Below are 25,013 nucleotides of genomic sequence, written 5' to 3'. Positions count from 1 at the left end.
TTTCAAAATTACATGCAAAATACTATATATATATTGGGACAAGGGAAGTAACATATTATTTCAAATCACATAAAAGTATTATAGATTGCAATAATTAACAATTTAAAATATTTAAAAATCATGTTAAAATTTAATTCTCTTTAAATTTTATTAATATCACATAAATATTGGTTCCGTGCTAGCACGGGTAATTGTATCTAATATGATAATAAGACATACTAATTATTATCATGTTTTTTGTATTTCTTAGTTTAAATTATTGTTCATTCGTGCATTTATTGCGTCATTTTTTACTGAATGGTAAAAATGATTCTTGAAACAAAAAAAATGTCATGCTTTTGTATCTCTAATGTCTTAGAACACAATATATTTGATAATATAGCATACTACTATTATGTATATTTTTCATTCCTTAGACTAAAATACTCATGCATTTTTTGTGTTTTTACTGAATAATTGATAATTCACAAAATAACAAATATTTATACATTGTATCTCAAATTTGTTGGCACACATTATATCTAATAGTAAACATATTACTTGCAATCTTTATGTTTTTTTTAAATATTAAAGTACATATGCATTTCTTGCGTTTTTTCGCTGAATAATAATGATTATTCTTGGAAAAATAAAAAAATAATTCTTTTCTATCTCTAAATTGTCAGCACACATTATATTTGATGATGAAACATACTACTTGCTATCATTATTTTTTTTTGCAATTTACTCAAAAGAATTCATGTATTTTCTATTTTATTTTATTTTTACTAAATATTAAATTTATTTTTAGAATAACAATAAATTCAAATCCTTCTTGGAGCTTCTAGAAAGTTGAGTAAAATATCTTTTAATACTTTTTTATTAAATAAATATTTATATTATATCAAAACTTAATAGTTAATGTGAATATTTATAGAATATAATGAATTTTCTAGATTTGTTTTTGTATCTAGAACCATCTATTTAATAGTATAAATATGTGTCACCATAATCATCTCTAACCAAGTGAGTTCAAAAAAATAAAGTTCTCCTACCCAAAACCCTCTTTATCTTTCATGAATACTTCTCTCCTCACCACCGAAAACTTAAAAAATTTTAAGAATGAAAAGCCTTATGTTCTTATAGCACTTTTCCTAAGCCAAGGCCAAACCAACCCATGTCTTCAATTTTCCAAACAATAAATCAATCTAGCATTGATGTCACTTTAACTATGAGTCTATCAACTTTCAGTAAAATAAAAAAAAACTCTTAGCCATTGAAGGATTAAGATTTGCTCCTTTCTCTGATTAATATGATGAAAAGTTCTAGTTAAGCTCAGTTGATGACTTTGATTTGTTCTATTCTTCTGTAAAGTCTCGTAGGTCAAAATTCAATTTAATCAAATGCAAAAAATGGTACCCCCTTTTCACTTGTCATTTATACAATTACCATGGAATGGGTTAGTTTAGTGGCCAAAAAGATTAATGTCCCATTGACACTATTTTGAATCCAACCTTCCTCCGTTTTTTATGTTTACTATTGTAGATTCACAAGTTATTCTCATTATTTCAAAAACTGTAATTCTAAGGATAACATAATAGAGTTACCGGGGTTGCAACCACTTAGTCCAATTGATTTCCTGTGTTTAGTGTTTGATGACGTGGAAAGAAAAAATTGGCAGTTAAGTCTATTAAAAGGCAATTTGAAATGTTCAATAGTGAAGAAAATTCAAGAGTTTTTCTGAACACTTTTGATGCTTTGGAGTTTGATGCTCTGAGAATTATAAAACATGTTATTATGGTGGGAATTGGGCCTTTAATGCCTTGAGTATTACTTCATGATGATACTTTTCGAGCTGATATGATTGAGATTAGTTCGAATAATTATATGTATTGGTTGAGCGCAAAGGATAAGAGATCAATTTTCTACATAGCATTTGGTAGTCATCCCGAAATATCAAATCAATTGATGAAGGAGATTGGTCATGGGTTGTTTAAATATGGGAGGCAATTTTTGTGGGTGATTAGGGAAGGACAAGATAGAGATAAGATGGAGGACAAGTTGAGTTGCAAAGACAAACTTGAAAATCAGGGGAAGATAGTGAGTTGGTGCTCACATGTTATGACCCAAAAATGGACGTGATGGCACACATGTTATCCCACCAAGACAAGTCAGCCTTAAACTCAACTATTATAGTAAAATGCGGAAAATTTACTATTAACTTACATTATACCCCAAAACCTGATGGTCACATGTACAAGCCTCTAAAGTATTACAATAGATTCAAAAGAAAACTCAAGTCTCAAATGAACTTGTTTCTAGAATAGAACTAGATCATAATTAAGGAGAAATAAAGTTTGTTGATACGATAAACAACTACCTCACAAATCTCCAAGAAGTCTGGGAAAAGAAGAAAATACATCACAAAGGTCCGCGCTAGTAACCTACAAAAAGATTGTAGAAGCAATAGGTGAGTACCAAAGAACACGGCGCTCAAAAAGTAAACCTCTAAACATAATCCAAGTGGATGAAATACGAGTACTCCTACCACCCCAATCGAACCTACACAAATACAACTTGCATAAAAATTAGTCCCACCTAACAACTCACAGTTAACATAGCACGTAGCTCACCAACAATACTTTGACAAATAACATATCCTCCACAACAACACTTTGACAAATTACATATCCTCAACAACAACACTTCAACAAATTACATATCCTTATCAACAACACTTCAACAAAATACATATCCTCAACAACAATACTTCAACAAATTACATATCCTCAACAACAATACTTCAACAAATTACATATCCTTAATAAAAATCTCAATATTCATCAATCACAAGTTCCGCGGAAATCATCAAAACACCATATCAAGTTCACTAATGATAAGTAAGTGCAATGCAATAGAATGCAATGTCAAGTATTATGATGCATGTCTGACCTAGTGATATACATTCGTTGTCTCTCAGTCTGGAACCCATGGGGAACATATATGTCCATGCATCTGTAGGGGCGCACGACATGACTCTCGATAAGAGTAATCATCGCGGCGCGCGATATATCCCTCGAAATATAATATCCATCGCAGTGCAAGATACGTCCCTCGAAATGGTAGATGCTCTTCAAGTTCTCATTCTTTCTCAATACACATAACACTTGTCACAACTATGTCTCAGCATAATACAAATGACATGTTCACAAATAATGAGGAGATGACCATTTTCATAACATTGCACAATTTACAGCAACACAAACATGATATCACATCAATAATGATTCAACAAGCCTTCAAACCATTCTCAACACGTCACACATAAACAATTATCACATTGCCTTTTGTTACCCTTTTTTTTCATCATTAGAATTAATCAATGTGGGCAAGTAAACCCATCACCAATCTTGTTACTCCCAAACATATACCGCAAGAAAATACACACATTCCATACACTTAACAAGGATTTAAAAATCAACTTGCCTCAAATAGTCAAATAATCACTCTAGGGTTTGAGTCCTCCCTTTAATCGTACTTCCAACTCAGAGCAATCTATTCAAATAAATAATCACAATAAGATTTCAAAACTAACAACACGTATATTATTCTTTCTCTAGTCTAGACACTAAACCTACTCAAATTAATAATCAAATTCCTAAGTTTAATGCCAATTAACATATAAACTTTCATACTTTCCAAGTTTTAAGCCTAGGATTAAGTCTCAATATATCAATAACTTTAGTTTATTATGTAGTAAGTAACTCAAAAATTTAACTAACCATCATTCAAATCTAAATATTACCTAATGATTACCCATAATCATTATCCAATGATTACATTAGCCATTAAAAATTTTCCACCAAGAAAACGTTAACATAAGATATTAAATTCAATTTCTCTTGTTTCTATATCAATGGCAACATTGTTGTTATAATAAAAATAATAAATAGTAAAATGTGTCAAGTAGTTACTAAATCAACTTAAGCTTAACGATAATATACTACACATATACAGACCTCGCTTCCATATGCATATTAACCACAAGTGATATTCCATTATAATTGATCAATGTTTGGACATAATTATTGCTGAAATTACATACTTTTATCCATAACTATTATTCCGCCAAGTTCAATATAGTTACACTACCAGATTATCAATTTATTTCGTTAACAAATATTATAATAATAACATTACTATAGCTCATATCAATATAGGCAATAAAATAAGATGTTCGCAATTTTATGACTTACTTGAAGAACGCACCCAATACTATCGCTAGAGCCACCAAAAAATTAAGTGTTCTCTTCTAACATTGTTTCCCCTTAAATTAAGATCTAAAAATGACAACCCTAATAACTTATGTTAATTTATATGGGAAATTATTATTAATAATAAACAAATTACCCCTAGATTAATTAACTATTGTTAAATGACTATTCAATATTATCTAAAATGATTTTTTGGATCCGGGTCATTACATTATTCACCACTAAAAATCATATTTGTCCTCGAACATAAAGAAGACGAAGGAAGAATAAGCAATGTTACCAACTATCTCTGTTATGACCTATTAGTCGGTGTTCATCTTTCAGTGACATCTTTTAAGACCATTCCATCAAGATTGGAATTTCAAATAAAACTTTGGAATATCTAAAAAATAGGAGTGATTTTCAAGCCACGGACTAACCCATGGTCTCAATCTCAACAAAACCCCATTTGACCTTAACACAACTATTATGATGAATCTTTTGTTCCAAAACCAAGATAACGTTTTGAATAAATAATGGATACAACCAGAAGTGATCCTGAATCAGCGACCACACACTCATAATGCACATACCATCACATATTTTATCATGATTCCCTTTTCAAAAGACAATCTTTTCACGAGCCCAAGTTATTAAAATTTAACTATTCAGGGAATCTCTTATATAAGTTCTCATAATAAAGGTTATTTCTGTATACATATTGAGATACTTTACTATTTCAACAACGCCACAATTATCATAAATAAAAAGAACAAGTTTGTCCGTGGTTCCTACTCTATCAAGAGAAAATAAGAGGACATGTACATCTGAATCACCACTAGGAATTCATCCATAGATGACATATGCAATGAATCAGACTCCAAATAATGTCAAAGTAAGTAGGTGGTTAGCTTAAGAATATACGGAATCAAGGTCGAATAACACTAGATACTCTCTTCATAATGCCCATATCAATATTTTCATTCATCTAACTACATCCCTCAATTTTAATTATTTTTGCCACCCAAAGAAAAAAACAGTCTGATCTCCATTAGAATTTTACACATGCTCGATTTACCAAACCCTGCATACTTCTCAAAGTACTCCATCAAAGCTAACACTCTTAATATTAACAAATATCATAATCACACCAACCATTTACCTTACTTTCACACTTTCACTAGCATCACATTTTTCTTAGCAAACACACTATTCTCTCCAAGATTTTGAACTATGGTTTCTTATCTTTCCATTTAAGCATCCTATGATAGATATGAATCGCACTTTAAAATGATAGAACTAATTCCAAACTAATAGTACTTTCCATTTGAGGTACAACATTGAATCACACCCAAAGACAACTTCACACAAACTTTCACTAGAATATTTCAACTACTAATTTCAAATCGTCAAATAATTCATTCTAGAACTCGTAGAAATTCTTAGTCACTTCAATAATCCTTTATATATTATAAGCTCATAGCCTCTACTCACCATCAAATGCTTATGTAATGCATCATAAAAATTTATAGTCTCATAAATAAAGTAGTTTCAATCCCTCAAAATTTTCATTAATATTTTTGTAATTTCATAAGTCACCTACAAAAATTTGACAAATCTAGCCCCAATAATATAGAATCTTCCACTTACATTTGTTTGTCACCCAAACAAAGATCTAATCTTCATTAAGTCACTGATAAGCTCTAAGTTAGTTAGTGCCGAACAATTTCACATCTCTCAGTCATATCTAAATTCATTGCCGAAAATCAATAAATCTTTCAACTACAATCAGGGTTAATACGAGAGGTCTTAATCCTTCCTTTTTCTTCAAATTATTCCCATGACACAAAATTCTAAATATCTTGAACCCTTCAATACACCAGACTTTTGTTCCTTTGGTTGACTCGCTTACCAATCTCTTCCTTTAAACTATAACATTTTATGAAACCCCCTTAGGTGTAACAATCAAAAGTAACCTAATTTACTACTTGAATTATTTTTAAGTCTTTCCAAATACTCAATGTGATCGATCATTTATTATATTACCAATCCATACCTTGACTCTAAACTATAACATTATGTGAAACCCCCTTAGGTGTAACAATCAAAAGTAACCAAATTTACTACTTGAAATATTTTTAAGTCTTTCCAAGTGCTTCATACTCAATATGATCGATCAATTATTACCTTAACAATCCATACCTTGACAAAACCATAAATCTAAACTCAAAATGAAAACTTTGAATTTTAAATCCAAATGTGTACCCATTTCCTTTATTTATCAACATTAACTCATACCGAGAAGATCATATCCAACAGGCCACACATATCCTCAACAACAATACTTCAACAAATTATATATCTTCAATACAAGCTTAATATTCATCTATCACAAGTTCCATAGAAAGGCAATCACAAGATCACGAAAACATGATATCAAGTTCACTAATGATAAGTATGTGCAATGCAATGGAATGCATTATCAAGTATAATTATGCATGTCTGACCTAGTGATACACACCCGCTGTCTCTCAGTCTGGGATCCATAGGGACATATATGTCCATGCATCTGTCCAGGCGTATGACACGATCCTCGATAATAGTTATCATCACGGTGCACGATACATTTCTCGAAATATAGTATCCATAGCAGCGAGCGATACGTCACTCGAAATGGTAGATCCTCTTTAAGTTTTCATTCTTTCTCAATGCACATAACACTTGTCACAACTATGTCTCAGAATAATACAAATGACAAGTCCATAAATAATGAGGAGATGACCATTTTCGTAACATTGCACAATTCACAGCAACACAAACATTATATCACATCAATAATGATTTAACAAGCCTTCAAACATTTCTCAACACGTCACACATAAACAAATAATTACATTGCCATTTGTTACCCTTTTTTTTCATCATTAGAATTCATCAATGTTGACAAGTCATCCCATCACCAATCTCGTTACTCCCAAACATATATCGCAAGGAAATACACGCATTCCATACACTTAACGAGAATTTAGAAATTCACTTGCCTCAAATAGTCAAATAATTACTCCAAGGTTTGAGTCTTCCCTATCATTGTACTTTCAACTCAAAGCAATCTATTCAAATTAATAATCACAATAAGATTTCGAAACTAACAACACACATATTATTTTTTCTCTAGTCTAGACCCTAAACTCACTCAATCTTATAGTCAAATTCCTAAGTTAATGCCAATTCACATGTCAACTTTCTTATTTTCCAAGTTTTAAGCCTAGGATTAAGTCTCAATATATCAATAACATTAGTTTATAATGTAGTTAGTAACTCAAAAATTTAACCACCCATCATTCAAATCCAAATATTACCGAATGATTACCCATAATCATTATCCAATGATTTGATTAGCCATTAAAAATTTTCCACCTAGAAAACGTTAACATAAGATATTAAATTCAATTTGTCTTGTTTCTCTATCAAAGCCAACATTGTTATTATAATAAAAATAATAAATAGAAAAATGTGTCAAGTAGTTACTAAATCAACTTAAGCTTAACGACAATATACTACACATATATAGACCTCGCTTCCATATGTATATTAACCACAAGTAATATTCCATTATAATGAATCAATGTTTGGACATAATTATTGTTGAAATTACGTATTTTTATCCATAACTATTATTCCCCCGAGTTCAATATAATTACAATACCAGATTATTGATTTCTCTTTTATAATCAATATTATAATAATAATATTAATATAGCTCATATCAATATAGACAATACAACAAGATGTTGACAATTTTATGACTTACTTGAAGTAAGCACGCAATACCATCGCTAGAGCAGCCACCAAAAAATTAAGCATTCTCTTCTAACGTTTTTCCCCCTTAAATAATTATCTAAAAATGTCAACCATAATAACTTATGTTCATATATATTGACAATTATTATTAATTATAAAGAAATTACCCCTAAATTAATTAACTATTGTTAAATGACTATTAAAATTATCAAAAATGACCTTTCGGATCCGGGTTATTATATCACAAGTGGAAGTTCTTAAACACCCTTTTGTTGGTTGTTTTCTGACTCATTGTGGATGGAATTAAACTTTGGAGAGAAAAAACATCTGAGGTACCTATCGTAGCATGTTTACTCTAAAACGATCAAGTTTGTAATGCAAAACTCATTCAAGATATCTGGAAGAATGGTATTAGAGTAAATACCAGTGAAGGTGTCGTGGAAACAGATGTGTTCAATAGATGTATCACGATCGCGATGGGAAGCAACGAAGAAGGGGAAGAATTGAGAAGAAATGCCAACAAATGGAGTGATTTAAGTAAGGAAGCTATGAAGGAAAATGATACATCAAGTATGAATCTCAAAGGTTTTACTAATGATATTGTACTTTGTCATAATGAGTACTAAATTACTTGTGAATAAGTAATTTTAATGAAATAGATAGTAATTAGTTAGTTTTTAAAATCTTCTCCTCCATTTGGGGAAAAAATAGTGAATCTGTTTGAATTTATTCATAACGAAATACTTTTCTTTGTTTCTAAAATAATTATTTAATTTCTTCCTCACTTAAAACATTAATTTTTTTTCATTAATTAATTTCTTATCTTTTCACTTTTAATTATTTTTAGAAAATTATTATTGTTTTAAAGTAATACTTTTCATTTTATTTGCTCACTTTAAAATCTATTCGAAATTAACTAATTTTATATATATGATTTTTGTAATTAAATTTCAAATAAAATAAAAATGAAAGACAAATAAAATAAAACAAGTAGATAAAATTAATAGAAAAATAAAAGAGAAAAAACAATGAATGAAGGTAAAAAAAATTAATAATTATAAAACAAAGCATATGTGTATTAATTTAATTTTTATAGAAGATAAAGAAAGAAAGATATGAATGAATTATTTTTTAAAACAATAAATAAAAAGCTTTAGAAAACATTTAATTCTTTTTTTAAAAAGAAAAATTATTTACACACATTACAAACATATATAACAAACTTATTTGATTGTAGATGTCACATAAATACAAAAGGTGCATGAATATGAAATAATGAGTTCGGGATAATATGACCTAATTAAATTAAGGCATGTCACTACATTTCATTCATAGTTCATGAGGGGTACTTATTCATTATCCTTTTTTTTCTTAAAAATTAAAATTTATAATCAAATATAACTTATGTCATGATTTGGTAGCTCTTTTTGTTAACACACATTATCTTTTATAATAAAACTTCCTACTTGGTATCACTATGTTTTTTGGTCACTAATTACTCTAAAGTATTATATTTTCTCTGTTTCTTTTTGCTAAATAATAAAGTAGATTCTTGGTGTAACAAAGAATTTCAAATAATTTTTAGAGTTTCAAGAAAATTTAAGCAAAATGTATTTTGATATATTTTTATTTAATTTTTTGAATAATTTCAAAACATAAATATTTAAGGTATTACGAATATGATAAACTCTTTAGATTTTTTCATAGAGTCATGGGCACGTGCGTTGAGTGAGCCATGCTAAGTTGTCTCGTTATCTTTGACAGACTTTTGTAAAGTTCTGTTGTTATGAGTGCATGTAAAATTATTGATGTCGTAGAAGCTTACTTTGTGTTAAATAGTCTTCTCATGAGTGCATAATTTATTATTGATCTGGTAAAGTGATAAAAATTTAATTAATGCATTTCATAATATGTAGGATAGTTAAGTGCTAAATTATGAATAACATCATCAACTTAATATGAAACATCAAATTTGAAGCATGAAAGTACTGTTAATTATGAATAATAATAATATTAAAACATTAGAATTCAATACAATAACAATAAAGAAGATACTTGAACATGAAGCCATACAATGTTTGGTTAAATGTCACAATTTATGTGAGTGCATTGAGGGATTCAAAATATTATCATGTATCACGTAACACATTAAGGAGTGTGGGCTGAGAAGAATCTGCATTGGTGTGTTAGTGTCTTCTAAACCTAAGATCTAATGCAATGTAATATTGTTAGGATTCCACGATTTGTAAAGAAATAATTATCTATGTTACAATGGATATATATTTATATGAGGTTATACTACATAAAACTTCTTTATAAACGACGTTCTTTGTGATTATTCCATAGATATCTCGCTATATAGTGCAACATATAAATGACTATGTGAGAAAACATGTAGGCGCAAATACAAATCAACGTTTGGAATTGTTTGACCTAGCACTTTATTTATAGTACTTGTAAAGCAAAAACATATTGGAAATTGCTTCTGAATAAATCTAAACGCACAACCTTCATTTTCTAGTGGTGACAGTTTAATTCTGAGAACAAACATATGCTTCATTGCATAATGACCACTTGATATTTCGCAATGTAAGACATTCTCGGCAAAGCCTCGACATATTATTCGGGTACCATTGCATAAGCCATTAGTAGGGTCTAAGTTCTGTAGTAGCATGATAGGTGCATTTTACTTCAATTCTCACCTACATTCAATAAGATATGTCAATATATATCCATATTGATTTTTCTTACCTCCTCTTCATGATTGTAATTCATAATGTATATGCTGCAACACCTATGTGGCGACAGTCAAAGCTACTGTTGTCATTTTCTTTTGAGTCAAAGCTACTGAATATCTTATTTTTTACCTGGGATCATGGATATTAAGTTGTCATTAAGGTTATTCACACAGACATTTCTGCTTGGTACGATAGCTCGTTAGGAACCATATTTTGCCTTAGTGGCATTTTCTTGTAGGTTTGGAAATATCTCTTTTACTATCGATTTTTCTGGAATTCCATCCCTACAATGTTTGATAGTTAAGTGTTCTACAGGAAGGTTTAAATTGTCTCTTATTATTTGTTCATCCCCATTTTCCATGCAAAGTAAGAACTCACTGAATGTTGGACCCATTCTTGCTCTCATATTTCTCGTACATTGAATATTATCCATCAAATGCCCGAGATTTGATTTTAGCAAGCTTGAATTTATAATTTATAATCTAGTTGATTGTGGAACTATTAGTAACACCTGATGCAAATCTCCTCTAAAAAACATGACTTCTCCACAAAATGATTTATAAATGTCCATTATGTATCTAAATCTCATGTCGATTGTTTCTATTTTTTGCCGCTTTGCCATTGGGGCTTCATCCCATATAATCTCTTTTCCTTTCCTAATAAATTTGATAGCACCACTTTGCTTTGACATGTTCATCATAGTTGACTTATTTGTTAGGAGGGTATCTCAAACCTCGAGTGTGTTATTTGTTTGTACTACTTTTGTAAAAGCCTGCTCTTGTAGATTTAACTGTGATTGTGCATCAAAATCTTCTAAAGGTTTATGTAAATTTCTTAATTTACTTCTCTACATTCTGATGCACAACCTTCGAGTAATTTGTGATCTAGTTGAGGTATTTTATATATATATATATGTGTGCTTTTCCCTATACGTTTCAAACAATGACTAATACTATTTAGGGTACACTGTAGTATAAAATCGTGTGAGTTTCCATATAGCCTCCTAAATTCCTCATCCATATCCTCATAATAAGTATCTAGATTTTTCTAATATCCGTTGGGTTACAATGAACCAAATTTCATCAAACAAAGTTCGCAAAGCTGATGACATTTTAAAGAAAACAGCCTCTCCTAAAAAATTTGATATACTGTTGTCAGACTCCAGTAACCCTCTTTCTTTATCTTCTTATTTGAAGGTATCACATTGCCTTCCGTTGACAGAGAATAAGTCACTGAATGACAATGGTCCTCTTATATGGGATAATAATAACCTCTCATAATACCTTTTCTCTTCTCGAGTATTAGCTTTACAATTTAATTAATGCTTTGTAATAAGTTTAACATTTATTAATGTTTATGAAGTTATAGTTTACTACATCTGCTTTACCAATTTCAATGAGGCCAATTAGAGATCTTGTTTTCCTTTTTGTCCAAGTCTTTCCCTTGGGATTCCAAACATAATACTTAGAAAATTCTCTGTAAAGGTATGCTCGTTCTTCAATGTCAATTGACCACATCATGAAATACTCGGTCAACATGATTACTTGACACCATCCCGGGCGATGATATTTTGTGAATTTTTCTTTTCTAGTAAAAATACCAGTAAAATAGTGTGAGATTGTTTAGAGTTAGTATTTGCATTATAACTATTATATTTATTATTTTGAAGAAATTGTGTTTTGTTATGCATTAATATGTTGAATGTTTTCCTTGAAGATGCAGTTGAAGGTTGATCACTAGAAGTTGCATTTCACTCAAGTTGAATTCATATAAGTGTTTCGGGAGGTAAAACCAACCGTGCATCTTGTAAAGTTTGAATCTCTTCAATAATTTTTTCACCATCATTAGACTGAATATAAACGGCACACCGATCATGACCTTTATATATATAGTTGTATAGATACTTTATTGCTCTGACTCTTGAATAGACCTCAATATTTATGTGAAAATTATATCTTGTGAGTAGATAAATGCTCTAAGGTACTACCCATTGATTAGTTATATTTATTCAACGAACACTCTCTATCTTTCCATCGCTTCTTCTATAATAAATTAGATATCCTTCTTTTGATTGAATTTATTTGTTTTTGTATAGCTTAGGATAATGATATTTACAACCACTATCAATATACCATTCATTACTTTTTTCTGAAAGATCCCATCGAGAAGCAAGGAAAAGATAATCTTCCATTTCTTCCTCCTGTTCTTTACAGAAATTTGTTTGGTCTTGTTGCTTGTGACAACAAGCATTCTCAATGTGGCCAAATTTTTTGCAAAATTTACATTGGGACTTACCTTGTGCCAACATTTTTCTGCATAGTGATTAGTTCTTTTTCAAATTTTACAAAAAAAAAAACCTAGTACTTTTGTCACCTTTTTCATCAACCTTCTTAGAAGAATTATCCCGATCCTTATTCTTTTTTGAATTATAATTCTTCTTTTGTTTTTTTTTTTTGAGAATTTTTAAGAATTCTCATTTATTCTAGAAACTCGTCTCTTTGGGTTAATCTTCAGGAACCTTTGCATCTCGTGTGCACGAAATGATCCGACTATCTCTTTGATAGAAAGTTTAGAAAAATCTTTCATGTCATCGGTGATAGGAATAATGTACTCATACTTTTATGTTACACAAATTAGAATTTTTTCCATACTTTGTTGTTCGGCAATTGTATCACCTTTATTTCTCATTTCATAAACAATATTCACGACTCTTGTGCAATATTCATCTATTTTTTGAGATTCCATCATCTTCAAATTTTGAAACTCTCTTCTAAGAGTTTGAAGATTTATAGTGTGTACCGTTTCGTCACCATACACCTCAGTGGTAAGAGACTCCTAAGCTTGCTTTGCAGTCTCACAAATAGCAATTTTTGCAAAATATGCTCTTGAGACTCGCAGTTGGATTTTTGTCAAGGCTTTTACATCTTGACGGTACTTAGCCTCAAGATTTTTCATCTCTGCTACTGAAAGTTTAGATGTGTTCTCATTCTTATCTTCCAGTAGTCAAAATCATTTAATCAAAAAATGGAGTAAGAACAAGTGAAGTATCATCACCTTTATTTGTTTTGGATGCCATATATTTCTTTTCTTCTAACCCCAGATTAAGAACGAAAACCTGCTCTTGATACCAATTTATAGGAAATACGGAAGGAGAATATTAACTTTTAGAGAATGTTCAAGTTTTATATAGGCTACTTAAGGCCATTTGAGATGATTATAATAATCAACTACATCACTATTTATACTACTCAAAATATAAAACAAAAAGTCTTGCACAATTAGTTAAATACATGTATCACAAATTACTAGATACATGTATAACAAAATTCTAAAAGACTTCTTGAGAAACTAAGAGACAATATTTAAAATACTAAACATCAAGGTGTGAAGTGAATGCATTAATTCAAACATTTATGTACCTATATGTATAGGCTTTTCTACGTTTTTTTTTGCAGTTAGGGTTTTTATGTGATTAGTCAGATCAAAGTGACGCTGAATGAAAAATGAGAGAAACTCTGACCCTGATAGGATGCTAGAAAATGAGAACATGTATGTTTTATCTGAAGAAATATACTACTCGATTTCCTGAACATTTCTACTCCTTAATTTTCCTTACTCTCTATTCGGAACCCCTTGTCTGTTAGGTTGTGGAACCTAATTAATATTTGATGTATTGTCATATATTAGGTTGTACTATTTTTTCTCCATTTAATCACTATAACAAAAAATACTTTGAATTATTAATATATATACCCACCGCCGTGGAAGCTTACTTACGGGGTGTTTCCACGAAATATTGATTTCTCTCTTTCTCTCTCTAGATCTCTCATCTCTTTCTCTTGAAAGTTCTTAATTCATAAAGTGTGTGTGTGCGAATTCGGTCCTAACATTGTCTATACCTAGTTATGTTTTGTTGTGGATAACTAGTTACAAAGCTTTGTATTTGCTCTTTGGATGATCTGCTCACAACAAAAAGTTATTCGTTAAAAAAGTGTAAAATCAAAGTTTCTTTTATTAAATTTTTTGAAGAATGTGAAGTGAACATGTGGAAAGATTTTTCATTAAATTTGTTGAAGAATATTTAGTGAACATGTGCATTTATTGTGTTTATGCACTTGTATAGAAAGATTTATGTTTGCTGGATGATATACGAACTTGGTTTTGGTGATTTCAATGTTAGGTTAAATTTTAGATGCTTGTTCTCTACTCATCTATTTAATCAAAATATTTTTTTTTTGAGCAACAATTTTTTTATTTGATGGATGGAGATGTTCAATAAGTTAAGAGACTAGTAGTGAGTTTATATGTTTAAACTAATTAAAGGAATCATATTATGCTACTCTGTTAGGAGCTTTAATATGAAATGATCTAGTTTTTAAGTTGTATTAGGTATTAATTGAATTTACATAATCGTATGTTAGGCTTGCGAATATAAATTCTTGAATAATGATGGATCTTTCTATCTACTGAGAAACTTTTCATAGTGACAAGTATCATTTTCATTGAAAGTGTGGCTACACTGCACTCACCATTGATAAATATAGTAGTTACTTTAGGATAAAAGTTTTCCATCCAAAGATAGACTACAAATAGAGCATATTCCTTGATATTTAAGCAGCATTGAAGCCCTTCCTTGAAAAATATTTAAAGTTGCTTTCTTCCGCATTTAAGTGGTTTGTAACTAAATTACTAAAGTTTAATTTGTGTAGTAGTGAATTTTTTTTTCTCATTCTCAGTATCCGGATACTTCTGTAGTTGTTCTAAATTTATTTGGGGCAATCTTGTTTCATCATTTTCCTCTTATATGAAAGGCTGTACAGATTTTTTGTAGTATTTATGTTAGTTAAAGATTTATTTGGTAAGCATTTAGTGTTTCTAATAAGGATGCAGTAAAGTGAACTCTTTTAAAAATATGATTTGCGAAATAAATGCTGTTGGCTTATGTTATGAATTTTGTGCACCTCAAAATTGAAAATCTTGTTGCCAATCTGTGTTATGAAAATCAGAAATTACTGGTTGTAGTAAATCATTCAGAAACACGAAGTAACTGAGATTTTTAGAACCAATAAATAAGATGAACAGAAAGTTATTTGTAAAAGATAATTGAATGTGTAAAACTTACCAGAATCTGGAATACTCTTATTTATAATTTATGAAGAAAATCAAGTCCACTGAATTCACAGTGTCCTCTTAAGGAAATTATCAAATCTGTGTTTCTGGTGGAGACAAAAATCTTTGTGATTTTATATTCCTTTAAGTCTGCAATTATAATTTATTGCTTACTTATATTGTATCAATTTTGTTTATCATAAATGGAAAACACTAGTGTTACAGTGGTTGTTACTGCACCAACCCGAACTCTTGTTTCACAAGCAGAGAAACCGGGTAAATTCACAGGTGTGAATTTCAAAGGATGACAGCAAACGAGTATTTTTCTGGCTTACCACTCTTGGTCTACAGAAATTTACAAGTGAAGATACTCCAGTTCTTGCTGATGATATGCGAGATAGGAAAAAATTCATGGTTGTTGAAGCATGGAAACAGTCAGACTTCCTACGTAAAAGTTTCATTTTGAGTGCTTTAGAGGATGACTTATATAAAGTCTATAGTGCAATAACAACTTCAAAAGAGTTGTGTAATGCACTTGAGAAAAAAACATAACACAGAAGATTCATGCTTGAAAAAGTTTGTGGTTGCGATGTTTTTAGACTATAAAATGGTAGATAGTAAAACTGTTGGATCGCAAGTGTAGGAACTTCAACTTATTCTCCATGATCTGATTGTTGAAGATATGGTAGTAAATGAATGTTTTCAAGTGGCTGCAATGATCGAGAAGTTGCCTCCTTCGTGGAACGATTTCAAGAATTATCTAAAACACAAGCGTAAAGAAATGAAGCTTGAAGATCTTGTGATTCGGCTCAAGATTGAGGAAGATAACAGAAATGCCGAAAAGAAGTCGCGTAAGAGTTCAACAATCATTGGAGTTAATATTGTTAAAGAATCTCCTACCAAAGACAAAAAGAGAAAGAAGATCAACGGGTAGAAGTCAGAACAGGCCAAGAAGAAATTCAAAGGCAACTGTTATAATTGTGGCAAGGCTAGTCATAGATATTCTGATTGTCATGCTCCAAGAAAGGACAAAAACAAAGGCAAAGGCAAAAGTCAAGCAAATATCGTGGAAAAGATGGAAGATGCAGATGACTTGTGTGCAATGATATCGGAGTGTAAATTAGTTGGAAATCCCAAGGAGTGGTTTCTCGACTCAGGTGCCACTAGACATATTTGCTCTGCGAAAAAAACCTTTGCAACGTACACTCCTGCTGAGTACAATGAAGATTTTTCATGGGAAACACAGAAACAACAAGAATTGCAGGAACTGGGAAAGTAATGTTGAAAATGACATCCGGCAAATTGTTGACTTGGAACAATGTTCTGCATGTACCTACTATTAGAAAGAATTTAGTTTCTGCTGCACTACTCGTTGAGAACGGGTTTAAGTGTGTCCTAGTTAGTGATAAGGATGTAATAAGTAAGAATGAAATGTTCATAGGAAAGGGATACCTCAATGAGGGTCTTTTCAAACTAAATGTAATTGTTGTTGACCGTATTAATAAAAATTCTTCTTTTGTTTACTTATTGGAGTTAAGTGATTTATGGCATGCCCGTTTGGGACATCTAGAAGTATTGCCTGATTTTAAATGCGATAAATCGAAATGTGAAATTTGTGTGGAAAGTAAGCTTGTTAAACATCCTTACAAGTCTGTTGAAAGAAATTTTAAAACTTTAGGCATAATTCACACAGATATAAGCGATATGAAGTCAACACCATCTCGTGGTGGAAAAAAGTATTTTATAACTTTTCTTGATTACTGCACTCGATTTTGTTTTGTATATTTGTTTAATAGTAAGGATGAAGCAATTAATGCATTTAAGCAATACAAAAATGAAGTGGAAAACCAATTGAATCTAAAGATAAAAATGATTCGGAGTGATAGGGGTGGAGAATATGAATCTCCTTTTGTAGAGATATGTTTGGAATATGGTATTATTTGTCAAACTACTGCACCATATACACCAGAGTCAAATGGTTTGGCAAACGGAAGAACAGAACATTAAAGGAAATGATGATTGCTTTAATGATCAATTCTAGTTCACCTCGAAATCTTTGGGGGGTGGGGGGAAGCCATCCTTATAGATAATAAAATACTCAATAGAGTACCCCATCGAAAAACACAATCAATTCCATATGAGTTGTGGAAAGGAAGAACACCCAACTTGAAATATTTTAAAGTGTGGGGGTTTAGCCAAGGTAGAGGTTCCTTTACCGAAGACGGTTAAAATTGGACCCAAAACAATAGATTGTGTCTTTATTGGGTATGTTGTGAATAGTAAAGCATGTCGATTTTTGGTTCACAAATATGATAATCCTGACATTCATGTTAATACGATAATTTAATCAGATAATGCAGAGTTTTTTGAAAACATTTATCCGTATAAAACTGAAAGTGAGTCAATCAGTGAAAGACCTAAACGACCACGAGAAGAATCAATGGAAAATATTCTAACTAGTGAGGAACCGAGGCGAAGTACTCGACAACGAAAATCTGTTTCTTTCGGACCAGATTTTGTAGCACTACAACTTGAAAATGAGCTTCAAACATTTAAAGCAGCTATGTCTTCGTCAGAGTCAATTTATTGGAAAGAAGCAGCCAATAGTGAGATTGAATAAATTTAAGCAATCACACTTGGGAATTGACTGATCATCCTCCAGGAAATAAACCTTTAGGATCAAAGTGGATCTTTAATAGGAAAATGAAACCTGATGGGACTATTGAAAAATATAAGGCTAGACTGGTAGTCAAAGGGTACAGACAAAAGGAAGGACTGGACTACTTTAACACATACTCTCCAGTAACAAGGTTAAAATCAATTAGGATGTTAATAGCACAAGCAGTAGTGCATGATCTTAAAATCCATCAAATGGATGTAAAGAAAACCTTCTTAAATGGAGAGTTAGAGGAAGAAATTTACATGGAATAACCTGAAGGGTTTATAGTTCCTGATAAAGAAAAGAAAGTGTGCAGACTTGTGTAGTCACTTTATGGACTCAAGCAAGCACCCAAATAATGGTATGCTAATTTTGATCAAATAATGTTGGCAAATGGATTCAAGATTAACGAATGTGATTAATGTGTTTACATTAAAAACATTATGAATCATGAAGTCATTGTTTGTTTGTTTGTTGATGGCATGTTAATAATGAGCAAAGAAATTGGCGATATAAATGCTACTAAGTGCATGTTGTCCAGCATGTTCGATATGAAAGACTTAGGAGTTGCTGATTTGATCTTAGGGGTCAGGATTATCAAAACTCCCTAGGGACTAGCATTATCTCAATCTCATTATATTGAAAAAGTATTCGATAAGTTCAAGTACTTGAATTTCAATGTAGTCAAAACTCCAATTGATTTAAGTTGTACATTTAAAAAGAATGAAGGTCAAAGTGACTCTCAATTGGAATATGCCAGAGTGTTGGGAAGTTTGATATATATTATTAATTGCACGCGACCAGATATAACATGTGCTATTAGTAAACTTAGTCGGTACACTAGTAATCTGAATCAAACTCACTGGATGGCTATGAAATGTGTGTTGGGTTATCTAAAATGGACACAACATTATTCTTTGCATTATAATAAATATCCTGCTGTGATTGAAGGATATAGTGATGCAAATTGGATCACCGGGTCAAATGATGTAAAATCCACGAGTTGTTATGTATTCATACTTGGTGGAGGAGAAGTCTCTTGGAAATCTTCCAAACATACATGTTTTGCTCGCCCCACAATGGAATCTTAATTCATTGCTTTGGATAAGGCTGGTGAAGAAGCGGAATGGCTCCGGAATTTCCTAGAGGATTTTCCATTCTGGCCCAAACCTGTTGGACCAATTTGCATACATTGCGATAGTCCAGCAGCAATAGGTAGGGCATGTAGCGTTATGTACAACGGGAAGTCAGGTAGGCAGTAGAGTTATGTACAACAGGAAGTCACGTCATATACGACGTAGACATAACACCGTAAGACAACTGCTCTCTAGTGGAATTATCACAATTAACTATGTAAAGTCAAACGATAATGTGTCAGATCAACTAACGAAATGCCTAGTGAGATAGGCAGTTGAAAGATCATCTAAGGGAATCGTTTTACGGCTTAGGACAAGTCAGCATGACGGTAACTCTATCTAGCAGACTGGAGATCCCTAGAGCTAGATTCAAGGAGAAAAACAAAGTTGTGGCTGACGGTTCGACATTATCAATTAACTCAATCCATTCTCATGATGAATACAATGTTCAAGGAAAAGGTTAAGACTTTAAGGCTTGTTAATGAGGTAATAAAGCTTAAAGTTTTTAATGATTTGCTAAGTTTGGTAGATTTGACCAAATAGTGTATCTACGAGATGACACAGTTAGAAATCACCTATGTGAGTGTGAAGTGGAAGCCGCTTCAAAGAGAAATTTATTTCAAAAGCCTATTCTCTATACAGTCATGAAACCAGGAGGTGTTCATGTCATATACGAACACAACCGTAAGAATCATAAACAGTAAAGGGTTAATTGTGTGACATATTGTTGTCTAGGTATACACCAATGTTCGACGGTTCAAAGATATCACATCTACCGATTGACCAAGTATATCTGACATATGTTCACTACGAAAAGTCCAAGGGAAACCTACTTATCCAGATGCAATTAATCCTTGCTTGTAAAGTACACCATTGTCCGTGCATTCTTATGTTATAACTATTCCCCATCAATGTGGGGGATTGTTGGGTATGTAGGAAGAATTGATGGGAAATAGAGGGAAGGAGATGAATTTGAAAAGTTTAGAACTTGAAAGGTTGGGAACTTGAAAAGTCCTCTAATGCTTTAATGAAAAAGGCAATAGTCCCTCATCAGTAATGGAAACGAAAATAGGAGGGTTTAAATAAATAAACACTCCTATTTTAATTATTTATTTAATTAATTTAATGGCCAAAAATTATTTTCAATTAATTAGGTGATAACAGAAGTTAATCGAAATGTTTTCAACTTGTTAGTTAACCCGACCCGACTCGGATCCGCACGCGTGACCCGTTTTAAATTCCGTTATATTTAGAAATTCCCACCATGACTGTTCTGAACGGTTGCAACTTTCAGGAACGGTCAATACCATTTGAAAGTTTGCAACCTTTCATTAATGGTCGTGTCAATTCTAAAACGGTTGCAACCTTTCAGAATATATTCTTCTTGCCTATAAATACCATTCAGTCTTCAGAATATTAAAAAAACGAATTTTCTGATCTTTCTTCTTCTTAAAAACACATATTTCTTCGTGTACTTTCCTGTTGTGGATTAATTCGCTAACAGTAGAGTTTTTGGTATCTATACTCTACTGATTAAGATCATTTTACCCTGCAAACCTCGGATACTAGAGGGGAATAATTTCCTTAAGGGGATACTGTGAATTCAGTGGACTTGATTTCTTCCTAAATTATCAATAAGAGTATTCCAGAATCTGGTAAGTTTTACAGATTCAATTATTTTTTACAAATAACTTTTTGTTCATCTTATTTACTGGTTCTAAAAATCTCAGTTACTTCGTGTTTCTGTATGATTTATTAGAACCAGTAATTTCTGATTTTCATAAAACAGATTGACAACAAATCTAGTATATGAGGAAATATATATAAATGTATAAGTTGTAGGTAGTAGCATGTGAAGTATCACAAACAGTTATGAGATCACATTAACAGATGTTGTTAAAACTAAATTTGATATGTCAAAATGTCTTTTTTCGGTGATTTGTTCCGCCTTAGAGAGAAGCCTCCGCGTAACTTGCCTTTTTTGGTCATAATTTCTAATTCTTGAAGTTCAATCACAAAGGCTAATATTGCAAAGTAAATAATATCTTCTAAGCTTTTTACAAGCATTATGTGGAGGACATGGCACAAGTCCTCATTCAACATTACACTATCAATCTTAAGTTTCTTTCTTAGTGGATAACTAATGATACTTTATATTTTTCGGGTAGAAACAATGCAAGCACATACAAAGACATTACTGACATATAATGCGAGAACAACGTCTACTTCAGCAAGCAGAAGCAACTCTGTGTACCACTCCAAAGGAGATCAGTAAAGAAATGGTAATTGCACAAATGAGTGAAACTCTTCATTTTGTTTTGCTTATGATTTGAGTTTAAGATTGTATGTGTATTGTCATTTTTAACTTACCCTAATAAAATTTTGATTAAATTAATGTGTTCAAAATGAATTGCTAAATAGTAAATAATCTTTAGTTAACAATCTGTTTATGTATTTTTAATTTACTAAGGACCTATTAAAAGTCAATAAGATGGGGATATGAATATTGTGGTAAAATTATTTCCTTAAAGTTGGATGTTTTGAATACTTGTTAGTTACTTCATTTTTCCCAGGACTCCTGAAACCTTTGATCCAATGATAGTTCTTTTATGGTTCAATTCTAAAACAATTTCTGAATTGATTCCAGTCTATTGTAATCCTACTGCCATTGTTGAATTAGTGAGACCATAACCTAACATTGATCGATTTTTTTTACTTGGACAACATTTCTTTTCGGTTGCTATTTGCTTCTAAAATGGTATGGTATCTCTTTAAGGATAATCAATAGGAGCTTGTGATGGTCGTGTATATAGTTTCTCCTAGAAACTAGTGCGCACAAAGATTGAGCCATGTCTTACACGATTATTGTTAAACAATATTCTTTTTATTTGATAAATTTTGTTATTTGATTAGTATCTAATTACCTTTATTTTCTTGCAGAGTACATTTATTCACAAAGTATAAACGAAGTGGATGTGATTTGTATCTGTACCCCAAGAAATGAAGTTACATATGGAGTGGAAATAAAAATAGATGTAGACAATGGTTTTTTGTTTTTTTCTGGATCAACCTTAAGATAGTAAAGGGTTGATCTTATTGTACTTCTTGAGTTAAAGGTGACATTTCACATCATTGTAAAGATACATATATAACAATTATTAAAGATTTGTTGGAACTTGAATGGCATCTATTATTTTCATCATCTTTCAAATTATATACAAAAATGCAGTGGTTCCTTATCTCTATTTAGCCATATATATTATAGGGATATTCCAAAAAATTTGTAAATAAGAACTAAGATCCATGATCTAGCTACGAATTTAGCTTGGATAAGACACTAGAAAAGAACCTAGCTAGATTAGCTATGGATGAGAAATATCCCTAGCCAATATTTAGCTAAGAGTCTACTAGCTACAGACTTTTTCTAGGTTCATTTTCCTTGCTAAAGTGACATTAGCTAGGGATATTACAAGTTATCAAGGAATTTGGTCTCTAGCTAATCACACGTTTTCTTGTAGTGGACTCTTGTTACCAAGTAAGGTCTATCTTGAAGAATTTCACCGGGGTGCAGTTTTGTTTTCATATCAATCCAGTCAGGATTACACATCATTGTTATGAACAAATCGGGCATTCAAAAATGTTGTACCAAAGTAATTGCATCCATATATACCATCTTCTCATATCTTGTGGCCCCCAATAAAAGATGATGGAAGTAGTATTCTTTGCCCATTTCTATCTCCCGTCCGGACACTATCAAAAATTTGATTGTTGCTTTCTGAAATATTCTAGCCTTGATGTTTCCAATTTTATGTACATGTCAACCACAAATTGTTGTATTAATCTTCCATATAGCAGTAATACTGACATTTCTAATTCTCGTAGTTATAGTTTATAATAGTAGTACTCTATGCAAGAAACATCTCTTTTTTTCCTCTCGCGGACAGCTACAAGGGTTAGAAATCACATAAATATTAGTTATATTTTATGTTACTTCCAATATTTGGTATAAATGAAAAGTGTATTGTACAATAATTTTAGAGATCTTTCCTATTCTATGATGTTCCTTTTTGGTGTGTAATGGATACTACATCTTTGGATTGACTTGAATGTACAATAATGTTTAATAGGAGTAATTAACCAAAAATATTTGTCTTTTGTACCTTATTGGTAGTAGCATTTGGATATACGAAAATAGTGTACATAATATTTTACATGATGGAAAATATTGTCATATATTGTGATACATCTAGAGTGGGTTTGGATTTTGTTTTAATACAGAATGGAAAGTGTTCATATGCATAAAGTATGAGCTTTTGAACAATTTGTAGATGGTGTGTTGAGACATAAAGGTAGGTGGTGTGTACCAATGGCGGATTGAATCCATGAGAGGATCATAGAGAAACCTCATAACTCCATATATGAAATTCATCCGGGTTCCACCAAGATGTACCGTGACTTGAGAAAAGTCTATTGCTGGAACAATATAAAGAAGAGATAACCACATCTCTTCGAATCCGAAGAATTCCTAATTTAGATAGTAATACTTTCTTATTATTTATCTAGAGTTGGCATTTTTGGTTGCATTTTCTTCTAGGCTGTTTAAAATTGATGTTGCACCCTTAGCCTAGTAAGAGTAATCTTATTCAAGGAAGAATGTTACCAAGGAGAAATATTATGACAACTCGCAATTTGAAATAACAAGGAAGAAAATAAGAATTAGAAATAATAATTTTTTTGAAAGAATAGAAATCTAGAAATTTATCTCAGTCAGTAAAGTTGAGTGTTTGGTAAACATCAAATGACCATAACTTCTAGTTCATGATGAGTTAGGTGTATTTCCAAATATGGTTGGAAAGGTCATGGAATGATATTTCTGGCTGCGCTTAGTTTGTGCGATTATGAGTTCATATGAGTTAGTTATGCCCTTTCGATGTTTAGATGTTGGAATAAGGGAAGTCTCGAAACCAGATTTTAGAAGAGTAGTTTGGTCTTTTTCTTACCCTACTTAATTAATTCGTTTTTAGGAGTTTTATTGGGATAAAATCAGATTTTAGTCATTTTACTAAAGTTTATTTCACGCTAGGGCTTTGAGAGAAGAGAAAAGAGGAGAAAAGGGAAGAAAGTTCAAGATTCGTCAAGAACGTTCACGAATTGCTTGTGGACTCATCAAGAGGTGATTCCTATAAGGTATGTGAGCTTTATTAATGTTGGGTTCATTCACCCAAATGTCAATCATGTTATATTCAGCATAAATTTTTTCTTGAAATTTAAGGATTTAAGTTCTTGATGAGTTCTTGAAAAGTATTCTTGAAGCTTCCTTATCAATTAATTTTTGATG

General features: G+C 31.4%; 1 pseudogene; it reads left to right on the top strand.

The window, feature by feature from the left end:
• Positions 1-8,659, top strand: part of LOC101257859 (UDP-glycosyltransferase 75C1-like) — a 66,291-nt pseudogene extending 57,632 nt beyond the window's left edge.
• The last annotated feature ends 16,354 nt before the right edge of the window (positions 8,660-25,013 follow it).

Source organism: Solanum lycopersicum, chromosome 5 (genome assembly GCF_036512215.1).
Source record: "Solanum lycopersicum chromosome 5, SLM_r2.1".
NCBI lineage: Eukaryota > Viridiplantae > Streptophyta > Magnoliopsida > Solanales > Solanaceae > Solanum > Solanum lycopersicum.
This window is presented reverse-complemented; position numbering and strand designations above follow the sequence as displayed.